Consider the following 17,584-nt stretch of genomic DNA (forward strand, 5'->3'; position numbering starts at 1 on the left):
CCGAAACCTTCCTCCAATCACCTTAAAATTATGCCCCCTGGTGATAGCCCTTTCCACCCTGGGAAAAAGTCTCTGGCTATCCACTCTATCTATGCCTCTCATCATCTTGTACCCCTCTATCAAGTCACCTCTCATCCTTCTTCGCTCCAATGAGAAAAGCCCTAGCTCCCTCAATCTTTCTTCGTAGGACATGCCCTCCAGTCCAGGCAGCATCCTGGTAAATCTCCTCTGCACCCTCTCTAAAGCTTCCACATCCTTCCTATAATGAGGCGACCAGAACTGAACACAATATTCCAAGTGTGGTCGAACCAGGGCCTTATAGAGCTGCAGCATAACCTCGCGGCTCTTAAACTCAATCCCCCTGTTAATGAAAGCCAACACACCATATGCCTTCTTAACAACCCTATCAACTTGGGTGGCAACTTTGAGCGATCTATGGACATGAACCCCAAGATCCCTCTGTTCCTCCACACTACCAAGAATCCTGTCTTTAAGCCTGTTTTCCGCATTCAAATTCGACCTTCCAAAATGAATCACTTCACACTTTTCCAGGTTGAACTCCATCTGCCACTTCTCAGCCCAGCTCTGCATCCTGTCAATGTCCCGTTGCAACCTACAACAGCCTTCCACACTATCCACAACTCCAGCAACCTTCGTGTCATCGGCAAACTTGCTAACCCAGCCTTCCACTTCCTCACCCAAGTCATTTATAAAAATCACAAAGAGCAGAGGTCCCAGAACAGATCCTGTGGAACACCACTGGTCACCGAGCTCCAGGCTGAATACTTTCCATCTATTACCACCCTCTGTCTTCTATGGGCCAGCCAATTTTGTATCCAGACAGCCAACTTTCCCTGAATCCCATGCCTCCTTACTTTCTGAATGAGCCTACCATGGGGAACCTTATCAAACACCTTGCTAAAATCCATATGCACCACATCCACTGCTCTTCCTTCATCAATGTGTTTTGTCACATCTTCAAAGAATTCAATCAGGCTTGTGAGGCATGACCTGCCCCTCACAAAGCCATGCTGACTGTCTCTAATCAAACCATGCTTTTCCAAATAATCATAAATCCTGTCTCTCAGAATCCTCTCCAATAATTTGCCCACTACCGAGGTAAGACTGACTGGTCTATAATTCCCAGGGTTATCCCTATTCCCTTTCTTGAACAAGGGAACAACATTTGCCACCCTCCAATCATCCAGTACTACTCCAGTGGACAGTGAAGATGCAAAGATCATCGCCAAAGGCGCAGCAATCTCTTCGCTCGCTTCCCGTAATATCCTTGGGTATATCCCGTCTGGCCCCGGGGATTGGTGGATCCAGTTGGATGGTTCCCTGAGCAGACTGCCGAGGTCATTTAGCAGAATGCCTCATCACCAGAACTTTCAAACAAGCACCAAGACTTCACTGGTAGTGGGAAGGGCCCTCCCCATCAGATTCTTCCTGCACGCTTGGAGTCTCACACCCTCCACACAATGCCCGCGAGGTGGCTGTGGTGGGGAAGAGATGGTTGCCCACCTCCTTCTGGAATGTGTCTTTGCAAAACAGGTGTGGGAAGAGATGCAGTGGTTTTTGTCGAGGTTCATCCCAAGCAGCTCTGTAACACAGGAGTCTGTGCTCTCTGGGCTGTTCCCAGGGACGCACACTGAGATAAATATCAACTGCTGCTGGAGGACTATCAATTTGGTGAAAGACGCCCTTTGGTCTGCCCGAAACTTGCTGGTCTTCCAGCGCAAAGAGTTGTCCACGACCGAATGTTGCAGACTGACACATTCCAAGGTCCAGGACTACGTGCTGAGGGACGCACTAAAGCTTGGGGCAGTTGCAGCAAAGGCTCAATGGGGAAAGACCACTGTGTAAGATCCCCCCACCAAGCTGAACTGAGGGGCTGGACCCATGGGAAACCCCTCGAACTGTATGGGGAAAATTTTTGTTTGCTGTAATATGTATATGGCATGAAAAATGAAATGGAAGGGTTGTGAGGCAACTCACTCCTGTATTGAAAGAAACTGACCTCCTTTGCACTGTTTGTATTGTTTGACTTGGTGCTGTTTGGAACTGTTTTGTAATGTATTTTTTACAGATTTTTATGAATAAAGTATATTTGGGGAAAAAAAAGAGTGTGGCGTAATTCTACCCATTGAGTTATCCTTTCAGGCTTACTCTGAGCACAAATCAAACCATTTTCCATGTAGTGTTTGACATCTTCCCCATGCTTGGGCCACCAACATAGATCAGTGACCCTCTGGTTAGTAACCTCAATTCCCTGATGTCCATTTAGATTGTGGCACTGATATATTATCTGGTTCCTATCCTGTAGGGGAACTACATACTTTCCTTCCTTTAGCACTAGACTGTTATCGATCTGCATTTTATTTTTCCAGTTTTTGTAAGCCTCAGACCACTCTTGCTTATTTTCTAGTTTATTTTTCAGATCGGCATCCTGTTTCTGAACTTCCACTAAATCCTCGATCTTAGGGCCGGGAGTAGCTGCTAAAAAACAGGCCATTCGGCCCTCCAAGCCTGTGCCGATCTTGATGCCTGTCTAAACTAAAACCTTCTGCACTTCCGGGGACCGTATCCCTCTATTCCCATCCTATTCATGTATTTGTCAAAATGCCTCTTAAACGTCGCTATCGTACCTGCTTCCACCACCTCCCCCAGCACCAGGTTCCAGGCACTCACCACCCTCTTTGTAAAAAACTTGCCTCGCACATCCCCTCTAAACTTTGCCCCTCGCACCTTAAACCTATGTCCCCGAGTAACTGACTCTTCCACCCTGGGAAAAAGCTTCTGACTATCCACTCTGTATGCTTCCATAGGTTTCCCCTCCTCTCAGTGTTCAAAAAGAGCAGCGGCAGCGAGAAAGAACGAGACTGAGTGAGACCAGCGGTGTTTAAAAAGTGCAGCGAAAGCGAGAAAGCAGGAGACTGAGTGAGACCAGCGGTGTTTAAAAAGAGCAGTGACAGCGGGAAAGAAGGAGACTGAGTGAGACCAGAGGTGTTTAAAAAGAGCAGCGGCAGCGAGAAAGAAGGAGACTGAGTGAGACCAGCGGTGTTTAAAAAGAGCAGCGGCAGCTCACCTGAGTTTTGAAAGGGGAAGCCAACAGTGACATCACAGGAGAGCTGCAAAGTGATTGGTTGGTGAGTAACAGCTGTTAGGATATCTTAAAAAATAAGGGGTAAGTTTTTTTTTGTTGAAAATAAAACCTCTGGAGATAAGGTGAGTACTACTAAAGTGTTTTTTTAAAAGAATTTTAGATTCAAGTGGGTAGAACAAGGCCCCTAGTATAATTAGTATTTTTTAATTCAGGGAGTAACTAATTAACCTAAGGGTAAGTCATGACAGGAGAGCTCAGCCCTTTGATATGCTCCTCCTGCGCTATGTGGGAAATCAGGGACACTCCCAGTGTCCCTGACGACCATGTGTGCAGGAAGTGTATCCATCTGCAGCTACTGACTACCCACATTACGGAGCTGGAGTTGGAGCTGTGGGTGGATTCACTCTGGAGCATCCGCGATGCTGAGGAAGTCGTGGATAGCACGTTTAGTGAGGTGGTCACACCGCAGGTAATGGCCTCACAGGCAGAAAAGAGATGGGTGACCACCAGACGGAGTAGTAGGCCCAGGCAGGTAGTGCAGGAGTCCCCTGTGGTCATCCCCCTCTCAAACAGATATACCGCTTTGGATACTGTTGGGGGGCATGACCTCCCAGGGGAAAGCAGCAACAGCCAAGTTCGTGGCACCACAGAGGGCTCTGCTGCACAGCAGGGGAGGAAAAGGGTTGGAAGAGCTATAGTGATACAGGATTCTATCGTAAGGGGTGCAGATAGGCATTTCTGTGGCCGCAAACATGAATTCAGGATGGGATGTTGCCTCCCTGGTGCTAGGGTCAAGGATGTCTCGGAGCAGCTGCAGGACATTCTGAAAGGGGAGGGTGAGCAGCCAGAGGTCGTGGTCCATATTGGTACTAACGACATAGGCAGGAAGAGAGATGAGGTCCTGCAAAGTGAATATAGGGAGTTAGGCAGAAGGTTTAAAAAGCAGGACCTCTTGGGTTGTAATCTCAGGATTACTCCCTGTGCCACATGCTAGTGAGGGTAGGAATAGGAGGATAAGGCAAATGAATGCGTGGCTGAAGAGCTGGTGTAGGCGGGAAGGCTTCAGCTACTTGGATCATTGGGATCTCTTCTGGTGCAGAGGTGACCTGTACAAGAAGGACGGGTTGCATCGAAACTGGAAGGGGACCAATATCCTTGTGGGGAGGTTTGCTAGTACTACTCGGGAGGGTTTAAACTAGTCTTGCAGGGGGGGTGGGATCCAAAGTAGTAGTCTCTCAGATGAGATAGTTGAGGCAAATGTAGAGGTTAAAGCAAGCAAATCCAGTAGGCAGGCCGGGCAGGGGCAGGACAGGGAGTGTGGAAGGTCTGGTAGGCTAAACTGCATTTACTTTAATGCAAGAAGCCTTACAGATAAGGCAGATGAACTCAGAGCATGGATCGGTACATGGAATTGTGATATTATAGCTATTACGGAAACGTGGTTGAGGGATGGGCAGGACTGGCAGATCAATCTTCTGGCGTACTGATCTTTCTGGCGTGACAGAGGTGGAGGTAAGAGAGGAGGGGGAGTTGCACTATTGATTAGGGAGGACATCACGGCAGTACTTAGAGAGGATTCCCGGAAAGAATGTCCAGCGGGGCCATATGGGTAGAACTTAGAAATAAGAAAGGGGTGATCACTTTGTTGGGGTTATACTACAGGCCCCCCAATAGTCAGAGGGAAGTGGAGGAGCATATATGTAGGGAAATCACAGATAGGTGTAGGAATTATAGGGTTGTAATAGTAGGTGATTTTAACTTCCCTAATATTGACTGGGACTGCCTGAGAGCTAAGGGATCAGATGGGGAAGAATTTGTTAAGTGTGTCCAGGATAGTTTTCTGAAGCAGTATGTGGATGGCCCTACTAGAGAAGGGGCTACACTCTACCTCCTCTTAGGAAGTGAGGACGGGCAGGTGGTTGATGTGTCAGTGGGGGAGCACTTTGGGACCAGTGACCATAACTCTATTAGCTTCAAGATAGTTATGGAAAAGGATAGGACTGGTCCTCAGGTTGAAGTCCTAAATTGGGGGAAGGCTAATTTCGATGGCATCAGACAGGAACTCTCAAAGGTTGAATGGGAGAGGCTGTTTACAGGTAAAGGGACGTCTGGCAAGTGGGAGGCTTTTAAAAGTGAGATGGGAAGAGTTCAGGGCCGGCATGTTCCTGTTAGATGGAAGGGCAAGGCTGGCAAGTTTAGGGAACCTTGGTTGACGAGGGATATTGAGGGTCTGGTCAGGACAACAAAGGAGGCATATGTCAGGTATAGGCAGCTGGGATCGAGCGAGTCCCTCGAGGAGTACAGGGGATGTAGGAGTACACTTCTGAAGGAAATTAGGAGGGCAAAAAGGGGCCATGAGATTTCCCTGGCAGATAAGATAATGGAGAATCCTAAAAGATTCTATAAGTATATTAAAAGGGTAGCTAGGGAGAGAGTAGGTCCCCTTAAGATCAGTGTGGCAACCTATGTGTGGAGCCACGGGAAATGGGCGAGGTCTTAAATGAATATTTCTTGTCCATATTTACCGTGGAGAAGGTCATGGAAGCTAGTGAGTTCAAGGGAGGGAACAGCGATATCCTGGAGCATATCAACATTACAAAGGAGGAGGTGTTGGAGGTTTTGAAGCGCATTCAGGTGGATAAATCCCCAGGGCCTGACCAGCTGTATCCTAGGATGCTATGGGAAGCAAGGGAGGAGATTGCTGGGGCCCTGGCAGAGATTTTTGTATCATCGTTAGCCACGGGTGAGGTACCGGAAGACTGAAGGATAGCTAATGTTGTGCCTTTATTTAAGACGGCCAGCAGGGATAAGCCAGGGAACTACAGGCTGGTGAGCCTTACATCAGTGGTGGGAAAGTTATGAAAGGGATTCTGAGAGACAGGATTTATATGCATCTGGAAAGGCATGGTCTGATTAGGGATAGTCAGCATGGCTTTGTGCGTGGGAAATCATGTCTCACGAATTTGATTGAGTTTTTTGAGGAGGTGACCAAGAGGATTGATGAGGGCAGGGTGATGGACATTGTCTACATGGACTTTAGCAAGGCCTTTGACAAGGTCCCGCATGGTAGGCTGGTCCAGAAGGTTCGAACACATGGGATAGCTAGCAAATTGGATACAAAATTGGCTCGGTGATAGGAGGCAGAGGGTGGTAGTGGAGGGTTGTTTTTCAGATTGGCGGCCAGTGACCAGTGGTGTGCCGTAGGTTACAACAGGATATAGATAAACTGGGAAAGTGGGCAAGGGATTGACAAATGGAATTTAACGCAGACAAGTGTGAAGTGATGCATTTTGGGAAGTTAAACCAGGGCACGACATATACAGTGAATGGCAGGGCCCTGCGGAGTGTTGTTGAGCAGAGAGACCTTGGGGTGCAAGTACATAGTTCCCTGAAAGTGGCAACACAGGTAGACAGGGTGGTGAAGAAGGCGTATGGCATGCTTGCCTTCATTGGCCAAGGCATTGCGTACAAGAGCTGGTTAGGCCGCATTTGGAGTACTGTGTGCAGTTCTGGTCGCCGCACTACATGAAAGATGTGATTAAGCTAGAGAGGGTGCAGAAAAGATTAACAAGGATGTTGCCTGGTTTGGAGGGCTTGAGTTATAAAGAGAGATTGGATAGGCTGGGTCTGTTTTCCCTGGAGCGAAGGAGGCTGAGAGGGGACATGATAGAGGCATATAAAATTATGAGAGGCATAGATAAGGTAGATAGCCAGAGTCTGTTTTCCATGGTAGGGGTGACTAAAACTAGAGGGCATAGATTTAAGGTGAGAGGGAGGATGTTTAAAGAGGATCAAAGGGGTAAATTTTTCACACAAAGAATAGTGGGTATCTGGAATGAGCTGCCTGAGGAGGTGGTGGAGGCAGGAACAGTAGCAACATTTAAGAGGCATCTGGACAGGTACTTGAATGAGCAAGGCATAGAGGGATATGAAATTAATGCAGGCAAATGGGATTAGTATAAATAAGCATGATGGTTGGCATGGACGCGGTGGACCAAAGGGCCTGTTTCTATGCTGTACGACTCTATGACTCTTCCAAATCCAGGTCTAGCGAAGGTGAAAAGGGGTCCCATGATTTCAATCTGTGTCCCCTACTCCTTGTACCATCTGTTAATGGGAACAGCTTTTCCTTGACTAACTTATCTAAGTCTGTTGTAATCTTGTACACTTTTATCATATCTCCCTTCAATCTCCTTTGCTCCAAGAAGAACAATCTTGCCGTTTCCAACCTAACCTCGTAACTAATTTTGGCCGAAGGAATAAGGAGAGCAATATATACTTAATGGCACAGTTCTAAAGAGTGTGCAGGAATGGAGGGAGTGCATGTGCAGTGATCTTTGAAGGTGGCAGAGAGTGGTTAGCAAAGCTAATGGGATCTTGGTCTTTATGGATGGAGGCAACTGAGTACAAAAGCAGGGAGGTTATGCTGAAACTTTGTAAAGCTCTGGTTAGACCCCAACTGGAGTGATGCCTCCAGTTCTGATACCACACTTCAAGAAATATGTGAGGGTCCTTGAGGGGGTGTAGAGGAGATTTACCAGAATGGTTCCAGGGATGGAGGATTTTAGTTACAAGGTTAGGTTGGAAAAGCTGCACTTGTTCTCCTTAGAACAAAGGACACTGAGGGGAGTGTACAAATTATGACAGGCTTAGATGAGTTAGACAAGGAAAAACTTCCCATGAACAAATAATACTGGGACTAGGGGATACAGATTGAAATTTTTGGGGAAAAGATACAGGGGGATATGAGGAAGCACTATTTTATGCAGCGGGTGGTAATGGCCTGGAACACGCTGCCCACAAAGGTGGTGGACGCGGAGATGATCAATGACTTCAAGAGGAAATTGGATGGCCACCTGAGAGAAATAGACTTGCAGCGCTTCAGGGATCGAGCCAGGGAGTGGGACTGACTGCATAGCTCTGTGCAGAGCTGGCATGGATTCAATGGGCCGAATGCTTTCTTTCTGTGCTGTAAATGACTCTATGACTCGAAGATCCTCCATCCCTGGAACCATTCTGGTAAATCCCCTCTACACCCTGGTGTGGTGGAAGCAATACTGTAGTTGGGGCCTGACCAGAGATTTATAAAGGTTCAGCATAACTCCCCACAATTCAAAGGGTTCAACAAAAGTACATTCCATTCAAAAACTCATCAAGAAAGACCCATCCGTGGCTCACTCAGGAAGTTAAGGACAGTATTAGACTAAAAGAAGTGGTTGACAATGTTGCAAAAAAAAAAGTAGCAAATTGAGGATTGGGGGTGTTTTAGTATCCAGCAAAGGACCAACAAAAAGTTGATAAAAAGGGAAAAAATAGAATATGAGAATAAACTAGCCAGCAATATAAAAACAGATTGTAAGAAGAAGGAGTACGGCATGCTTGCCTTCATCGGCCGAGGCATTGAGTACAAGAGTTGGGACGTCATGTTACAGTTGTACATGATGTTGGTTAGGCCGCATTTGGAATACTACGTGCAGTTCTGGTCGCCGCACTACAGGAAAGATGTGATTAAGCTAGAGAGGGTGCAGAAAAGATTCACAATGATGTTGCCTGGTTTGGAGGGCTTGAGTTATAAAGAGAGATTGGATAGGCTGGGTCTGTTTTCCCTGGAGCGAAGGAGGCTGAGAGGGGACATGATAGAGGTATACAAAATTATGAGAGGCATAGATAGGGTAGATAGCCAGAGTCTGTTTCCCATGGTAGGGGTGACTAAAACTAGAGGGCATAGATTTAAGGTGAGAGGGAGGAGGTTTAAAGGGGATCAAAGGGGTAAATTTTTCACACAAAGAATAGTGAGTATCTGGAATGAGCTGCCTGAGGAGGTGGTGGAGGCAGGAACAGTAGCGACATTTAAGAGGCATCTGGACAGGTACTTGAATGAGCAAGGCATAGAGGGACATGGAATTAATGCAGGCAGGTGGGATTAGTATCGATATGCATTATGGTCGGCATGGACGCGGTGGGCCGAAGAGCCTGTTTCTATGCTGTACGACTCTATAACTATGACTAAGAGCTCTTATAAATACATAAAAAGGAAGAGAGTAGCTAAAGTAGGTGCTGGTCCCTTAGAGGCAGAGACAGGAGAAATTATCACAGGGAATGAGGAAATAGCAGAGGCATTGAACAAATATTTTATGTCTGCCTTCACAGTAAAAGACTTTAGTTCCATACCAGAAATAGACAGTAACCAGGGGGCTAAAAAGAGTGAGGAAATTAAGGAAATTGATATCAGCCGGAAAAAAGTATTGGAGAAACTTGAGGGACTAAAATCTGACAAATCCCTGGGACCAGATGGCCTACATCCTAGGGTTCTAAAAGAGATAGTGGATGTGCTGGCTATGATTTTCCAGAATTCCTTAAATTCAGGAATGGTCCCATCAGATTGGAAGTTGGCAAATGTTACACCACTTTTCAAGAAAGGAGGTCGAGAGAAAACAGGGAACTACAGGCCAGTTAGCCTAACATCAGTCATTGGGAAGATGCTGGATACTTATTAAAAAAATCTTAACATTGCACTTGGAAAAGCATAGTATGATTAGAACAAGTCAGCATGGTTTTACTAAAGGGAAATTCTGTCAGACAAATTTATTAGAGTTTTTTGAGGATGTAACTAGTAGGATAGACAAAAGGGAACCAGTAAATGTAGTATACCTGGATTTCCAAAAGGCATTCGATAAGGTGCCACATAAAATATTAATAGGCAAGATCAGGGCTCATGGTTTTGGGGGTAATATATTAGCATGGATAGAGGATTGGTTAACAGACAGGAAGCACAGAGTGGGCATAAATGGGACATTTTCAAGTTGGCAGGCAATGAATAGTGGGGTGCCGCAAGGATCAGTGCTGGGGCCTCAGCTATTTACAATCTATATTAATGACTTGGATGAAGACACAGAGAGTAATGTATCTCCGTTTGCTGATGAAGAACAATAGGGCAGTAATAGTAGGGGATTTTATTTACCCCAATATTAACTAAGATAGTTTTAGTGTGAAAGGAATTGAGGGAGCAGAATTCTTGATGTGCATTCAGGAGAACTATTTTGCCCAATATGTAGCAAGTCCAACAAGAGAGGGTGCAGTTTTAGACTTAGTTTTAGGAAATGAAGATGGGCAGGTGGAAGGAGTGGCAGTGGGAGAGCATTTTGGTGGTCGTGATCATAATTCAGTCAGTTTTAACATAATTATGGAAAAGAACAGAGATAGAACAGGAGTTTGAGTTCTCAATTGGGACAAGGCCAATTTTAAAACTGAGGAAAGATTTAGCGAAAGTGGACTGGAAACAGCTACTTGAAGGTAAATCAGTGTCAGTACAGTGGGAGGCATTAAAAGGGGAGATTCAAGGGGTTCAGAGTAAACATGTTCTCACAAAGAAAAAGGGTGAAATGGTCAAATCCAGAGCCCCATAGATATCAAGGTGCCTACAGGGTAAGATAAGGCAGAAAAGGAAAGCTTATGACCGACACAGAGAACTCACTACAGAAAGCCGAGAGGAGTATAGAAAGTGGAGGGGTGAAATCAAAAAGGAAATTAGGAAAGCAAAGAGAGGGCATGAAAAAATATTGGCAAGCAAAATCAAGGTGAACCCAAAGATGTTTTATCAATACATTAAGAGTAAGAGGATAACTAAGGAGAGTAGGGCCCATAAAAGACTAAAAAGGTAACCTATGTGTAGGAGTGGAAGATATTGGTATAGTTCTTAATGAATACTTTGTGTCTGTCTTCTCAAAAGAGGGGGACGATGCAGATGTTGTAGTTAAGGAGAAGTGTGAAGTATTGGATATGATAAACATAGGGAGAGAGGAAGTATTAATGGGATTAGCATCTTTGAAAATGATAAATCAACAGGGTCAGATAAAATGTACCCTAGGCTGTTAAAAGAAGCAAGAGAGGAAATAGCAGAGGGTCTGACCATCATTTTCCAGTCCTCACTGGATACAGGTGTGGTGCCGGAGGGTTGGATGACTGCTAACGTTGTACCTGTTTAAAAAGAGGGTGAAGGATAGACCGAATAATTAAAGGCCAGTCAGTCTAACCTCAGGAGTGGGCAAATTTTTGGAATTTATTCTGAGACACAGGATAAACTGTCACTTAAAAAGGATAGTCAGCATGGAATTGTTAAGGGAGTGTATGGGTGATTTATTTATGTGCATGCCCTTTGGGCCCCAGCAGTCATTTCTGATAGGTATAGGAATCAACATTTGCAGGCGACACCAAATTGAGGAAGGGGGTGGGATAACACAGAGGAAGCCTCTGACAAAATTCAAGACATTAATAAATTTGTAGGATGGGCATGTAAATGACAAATGAATTTCAATATAAATAAATGAGGCATAGTGCCTCGTGGTAGGAAAAATAAGGAGACCAGATGTTCCTTAGAAAGCGGGAGACTATATGGAGTAGACAGCAAAGGCTTTTTTAAAAGAAAAATACAGATCAGTAATAGCGACACAGGCTAATTAGGACATTAAAAATTGTAAACAAAGCAGTGTGATTCATTTCCAGAGTAACAGAATTGAAAAGCAGAGAAGTTACGTTAAACTTTATTCACAGCTTAGACCACAATGCACACCTCTGGTCTCCATATCATAAAAAAATTTACAAAATGATGCCACAACTGAGAGGTTATAACTATCAGGAAAGACTGCTGGGGCTTTTTGCTGGAGCAGAAGGCCGAGGGGTTATCAGCTAAAGGTCTTTAAAAGTATGGATGCATATTTTAGGGTAGATGTAGGGGAAATGATTCATAAGAACATAAGAAATAGGAGCAAGAGTAGGCCATTTAGCCCTTCAAGCCTGCCCCACCATTCAATAAGATCATGGCTGATCTGTCCCAGACCTCAACTCCTCTTTCGTGCCAGCTCCTCATAGCCCTCAACACCCCGATATTTCAAAAACCTATCTACCTCCTCTTTAAATACTTTCAGTGACCTAGCCTCCACAACTCTCTGGGGAGTGAATTCCAGACATTCACTACCCTCTGAGAGAAGAAATTCCTTTGCATCTCAGTTTTAAATGAGTGTCCTCTTATTCTGTAACTATGTCCCCTAGTTTGAGATTTCCCCACCAGTGGAAACATCTTCTCAACATCTACCCTGTCAAGCCCCCTCAGAATTCTGTACATTTCAATATGATCACCTCTCATTCTAAACTCGAATGAATAAAGGCCGAACCTGTTTAGCCATTCTTGATAAGTCAACCCCTTCACCCCAGGAATCAGTCTAATGAATCTCTTTTGAACTGCCTCCAATTCCAGTATATCTTTTAAATACGGGGACCAAAACTGTACACAGTACTCCAGGTGCAGCCTCACCAACACCCTGTACGGTTGTAACAAGACTTCCCTATTTTTAAACTCCAACCCCCTAGCAATAAAGGCCAACATTCCATTTGCCTTCTTAATTACTTGCTGCGCCCGCATACTAACTTTTTGAGTTTCATGCACAAGAACACCCAGATCCCTCTGTGCTGCACTTCTTTGGAGTCTCTTCTATTTAAATAATAGTCTGCCTTTTGATTCTTCCTACCAAAGTGCATGACCTCACACTTTCCTATATTAAACTCCATCTGCCAAGTTTTTGCTCACTCACTCAACTTATCTATATCCCCTTGCAGATCTCTTATGTCCTCATCACAACCTGCTCTCCCACCTATTTTTGTATAGTCAGCAAATTCAGATATATTGCACTCTGCCCCTTCCTCCAAGTCATTAATATAGATAGTAAATAATTGAGGCCCTAGGACTGATCCTTGTGGAACCCCACTAATTACATCTTTCCAACCTGAAAAAGACCCATTAATCCCGACTCTCTGTCTTCTGTGAGTTAACCAATCCTCAATCCATGCTAATACATTACCCCCAATACTGTGAGCTCCTATCTTGTGCAATAATCTTTTATGTGGCATCTTATCGAATGCCTTCTGGAAATCTAAATACACTACATCTACCAGTTCCCCTTTATCAACTCTGCTTGTTATATCCTCAAAGAACTCTAGCAAATTTGTCAAACATAATTTCCCTTTCGCAAAACCATGTTGACTCTGTTTGATTGCGTTAAGCTTTTCTAAATGCCCTGCTATTTCTTCCTTACTAATGGATTCTAGCATTTTCCAAACAACCGATGTTAAGCAGTCTGGCCTATAGTTTCCTGTTTTTTGTCTCCCTCCCTTCTTGAACAGGGGTGTCAGATTAGCAGTTTTCCAATCCACTGGGACCCTCCTGGAATCCAGTGAGTTCTGGAACATTTCGACCAATGCTTCCACCATCTCTGCAGCCACTTCCTTTAAAACTCTTGGATGCAGGTCATCAAGTCCTGGCAACTTGTCTGCCATTAGTGGCGGCACATTGGTTAGCACCGCAGCCTCACAGCTCCAGCGACCTGGGTTCAGTTCTGGGTACTGCCTGTGCAGAATTTGCAAGTTCTCCCTGTGACTGCGTGGGTTTCCGCCAGGTGCTCCGGTTTCCTCCCACAGCCGAAGACTTGCAGGTTGATAGGTAAATTGGCCATTGTAAATTGCCCCTAGTGTAGGTAGGTGGTAGGAGAATGGTGGGGATGTGGTAGGAAATATAGGGTTAATATAGGATTAGTATAAATGGGTGGTTGTTGGTCGGCGCAGACTCGGTGGGCCGAAGGGCCTGTTTCAGTGCTGTATCTCTAAATAAATAAATTAGTTTGTCAAATGCTTTGTCCCTCAAGATAGAGACTGTTACAAGATGTTTCCTCGCATTAGCGCCTTGCTTATCTGATATCTGTGGGATGTTTATAGCGTCCTCCACTGTGAAGACCGATGCAAAATATTGGTTTAAATTATCTGCCATTTCCCTGTTCCTGGTTATCAATTCTCCAGTCGCATCCTCCAAGGGTCCCACTTTAGCTACTTTCTTTTTATATAACCCGTGGAAGCTCTTGCTGTTTGTTTTTATATTTCTTGACAATTTACTTTCACAATCAACTTTCTCCCTCTTTATTAGCTTTTTAGTCATCCGCTGCTGGTTCCTAACAAATTCCCAATCTTCTGGCCTATACAACTAATTTTCACCACTTTTTATGCCTTAGTTTTTGATTGGATACTCTCCTTTGTTAACCACGGGTGATTCATCCTTCTCACCGAGCCCTTCTTTTTGACCGGGATAAATATTTATTTTATTTATTTAGAGATACAGCACTGAAACATGCCCTTCAGCCCACCGAGTCTGTGCCGACCAAGAACCACCCATTTATACTAATCCTACAGTAATCCCATATTCCCTAGACTACCTACACTAGGGGCAATTTACAATGGCTAATTTACCTATCACCTGCAAGTCTTTGGCAGTGGGAGGAAACTGAAGCACCCGCCGAAAACCCACGCGGTCACAGGGAGAACTTGCAAACTCCGCACAGGCAGTACCCAGAATTGAACCCGGATCCCTGGAGCTGTGAAGCTGCGGTGATAACCACTGCGCCGCCCTACATATGAAATATCTGCTTAAATGTCTTGCCACTGCTCATCCACTGACTTTCCCCTTAGTCTATTTTCCCAGCCTGCTTTAGACAACTCTTTTCTTTATACCTCCATAATTGCCCTTGTTTCAGACCGGTTTGAGACCCGAATTGCTCGCCCTCAAACTGAATTTGAAATTCCACCATGTTGTGATCGCTACCTCCTACAGGATCCTTAACTACGATTATTAAACCTAACTCATTACAAGCTCTAAAATAGCCTGTTCCCGGGTAGGTTCTGCAACGTATTGCTCTAAGTAACAATCCCTGATGTACTCTACAAATTCGTCTTCCATGTTACCTCTGCCAATCTGATTTGTCCAGTCTATATGCAGATTAAAATCACGCATGATAATTCTAGCGCCCTTCTTACACGCCCCATTATTTCCTGATTCCTACAGTGAGGCAACTCTTCGAGGGCCTATAGACGACTCCCACCCATGACTTCTTCCCCTTGCTATTCCTTATTTCCACCCAAACTGATTCCACATCATGATCTATTGCACCTATATCACTGCTCACCACCGCACTGATACCTTCCTTTACTAACCTGTGCGGAATTTGCAAGTTCTCCCTGTGACCGCGTGGGTTTCCACCGGGTGCTCCGGTTTCCTCCCACAGCCAAAGACTTGCAGGTTGATAGGTAAATTGGCCATTATAAATTGCCCCTCGTATAGGTAGGTGGTAGGGGAATTGAGGGAAGGTGGGGATGTGGTAGGAATATGGGATTAGTGTAGGATTCATGTAAATGGGTGGTTGTTGGTCGGCACAGACTCGGTGGGCCGAAGGGCCTGTTTCAGCGCTGTAGCTCTAAATAAATAAATAACAAACCTACCCCACTTCCTTTTTGCCTATTTTGCCACAATGTCGAATACCCTTGAATATTGAGTTCCCAGTTTTGGTCACCCTGCAACCTCTGTAATAACTATCAAGCCATATTCATTTATTTCTATTTGTGCTGTCAACTCATCTAAATTGTTACAAATGCCTCATGCATTCAGATAAAGAGCCTTAACCTTTGACTTTCTACCATTACTCATTCTGGTTCTAATTTCTGCTGCACTCTTCTGCTTATATTTTCCACCCCTTCCTGTCACACTTTGATTACCATTCGCCTCTTCACTACCCTACATCTCTGCTGTCTCGTTTCTTTTTGATTTTTTCTGCTTGTGGGGAATCCAAAACTAAGGGTTACAAGATGGTCACTAATAAATCCAATACAAAATGAGAAACTATTTTACCCATAAGATTGTGAATCTATCACATGGGAGCAGTTGAGGCACGTTGTACAGACACATTTAAGGGGTAGCTAGATAAGTACATAATGTGAAGGCATTAGACAGGGTGCAGAGAAGATTCATGAGAATGATTCCAGGGATGAGGAACTTCAGTTATGAAGATAGATTGGAGAAGTTGGCTGTTTTCTTTGAAGAAAAAGGTTGAGGAGATTTGATAGAGGTATGCAAAATTATGAGGGGGGCTACAACAAGTGAAACTGCTCCCACTCGTGAAAGGGGAGAATGAGAAGGCACAGATTTAAAGTAAAAACAAGAAATGCTGAAAATATTCAGCAGGTCTGGCAGCATCTGTGGAGATAGAAGCAGAGTTAATGTTTCAGGTCAGTGACCTCAGATTTAAAGTAATTGGTAAAAGCAAAAGCGGCACGAGGAACAGCTTTTTCACACAGCCTGAGAGTGTGGTGGAAGCAGGTTCAATTGAAACATTCAAAAGGGAATTTCTTCTTTTGGGCCTCCTTATCTCGAGAGACAATGGATACGCGCCTGGAGGTGGTCAGTGGTTTGTGAAGCAGCGCCTGGAGTGGCTATAAAGGCCAATTCTGGAGTGACAGGCTCTTCCACAGGTGCTGCAGAGAAATTTGTTTGTTGGGGCTGTTGCACAGTTGGCTCTCCCCTTGCGCCTCTGTCTTTTTTCCTGCCAACTACTAAGTCTCTTCGACTCGCCACAATTTAGCCCTGTCTTTATGGCTGCCCGCCAGCTCTGGCGAATGCTGGCAACTGACTCCCACGACTTGTGATCAATGTCACACGATTTCATGTCGCGTTTGCAGACGTCTTTATAACGGAGACATGGACGGCCGGTGGGTCTGATTAGAGTTATATGAAAAGCAAGAATGTACAGGGTTATGAGAAGGCAGGGGAGTGGCATTAGGTGAAATGCTCATTAGGAGAGTCGGTGCAAACACAATGGGCCGAATGGCCTCCTTCTGTGCTGTAACAACACATTGTGATATGACGGAGAGTGAGTTATATTTACATAAAAACGGGCAGCTGATGTGGAGCATGACCAGCACAGGCCTGTTGTACCAAATGGCCTGATTCAGTGGTGAGTTCTATGTAATTCAGCCAATGCACCTGAGCCATGATTTCACTCAGCTTGTTCCAGTCCTGCAGAATCTCAGTAGTTTCACTCAGTAACTCAGTACCCTGCAAATCTCCTTTAGTTTTTCAAAATTCTGGCATTTGTGCCAGCGGTAGTTTATTATCTCAAGTACCTCAGCTGTGCTGAGAAAAGCATCCAGGATATTGGGCGCATTACCAAAAACAAAAGCTTTGCTCTGGATAACTCCTACTGCTATAACCTTCCTCTCACATAAATGTTTTTTACTTGATGTCTGACTTTCCAGCCCAACATCGAAAAATAGTAGGCCATTCGGCCCTTCAAGTCTGCTCCGCCATTCAATACAATCATGGTTGATCAGCCAAACTCAGTCACCTGTTCCCAATTTCTCCCCATATCCCTTTAGCCCTAAGAACTATATCTAACTCTTTCTTGAATATATTTAATGATTTGGCCTCAACTGCTTTCCGTGGTAGAGAATTCCACAGGTTCACCACTCTCTGGGTGAAGAAATTGCTCATCTCAGTCCTAAATGGCTTACGCCTTATCCTTAGGCTGTGACCCCTGGTCCTGGATTCCCCTGCCAATCCAGAACATCCTTCCTGCATCTAATCTGCCCAGTTAGTATTTTGCAGGTTTC

This window comes from Heterodontus francisci, chromosome 27 (assembly GCF_036365525.1).
Source record: "Heterodontus francisci isolate sHetFra1 chromosome 27, sHetFra1.hap1, whole genome shotgun sequence".
Classification (NCBI taxonomy): Eukaryota; Metazoa; Chordata; class Chondrichthyes; order Heterodontiformes; family Heterodontidae; genus Heterodontus; species Heterodontus francisci.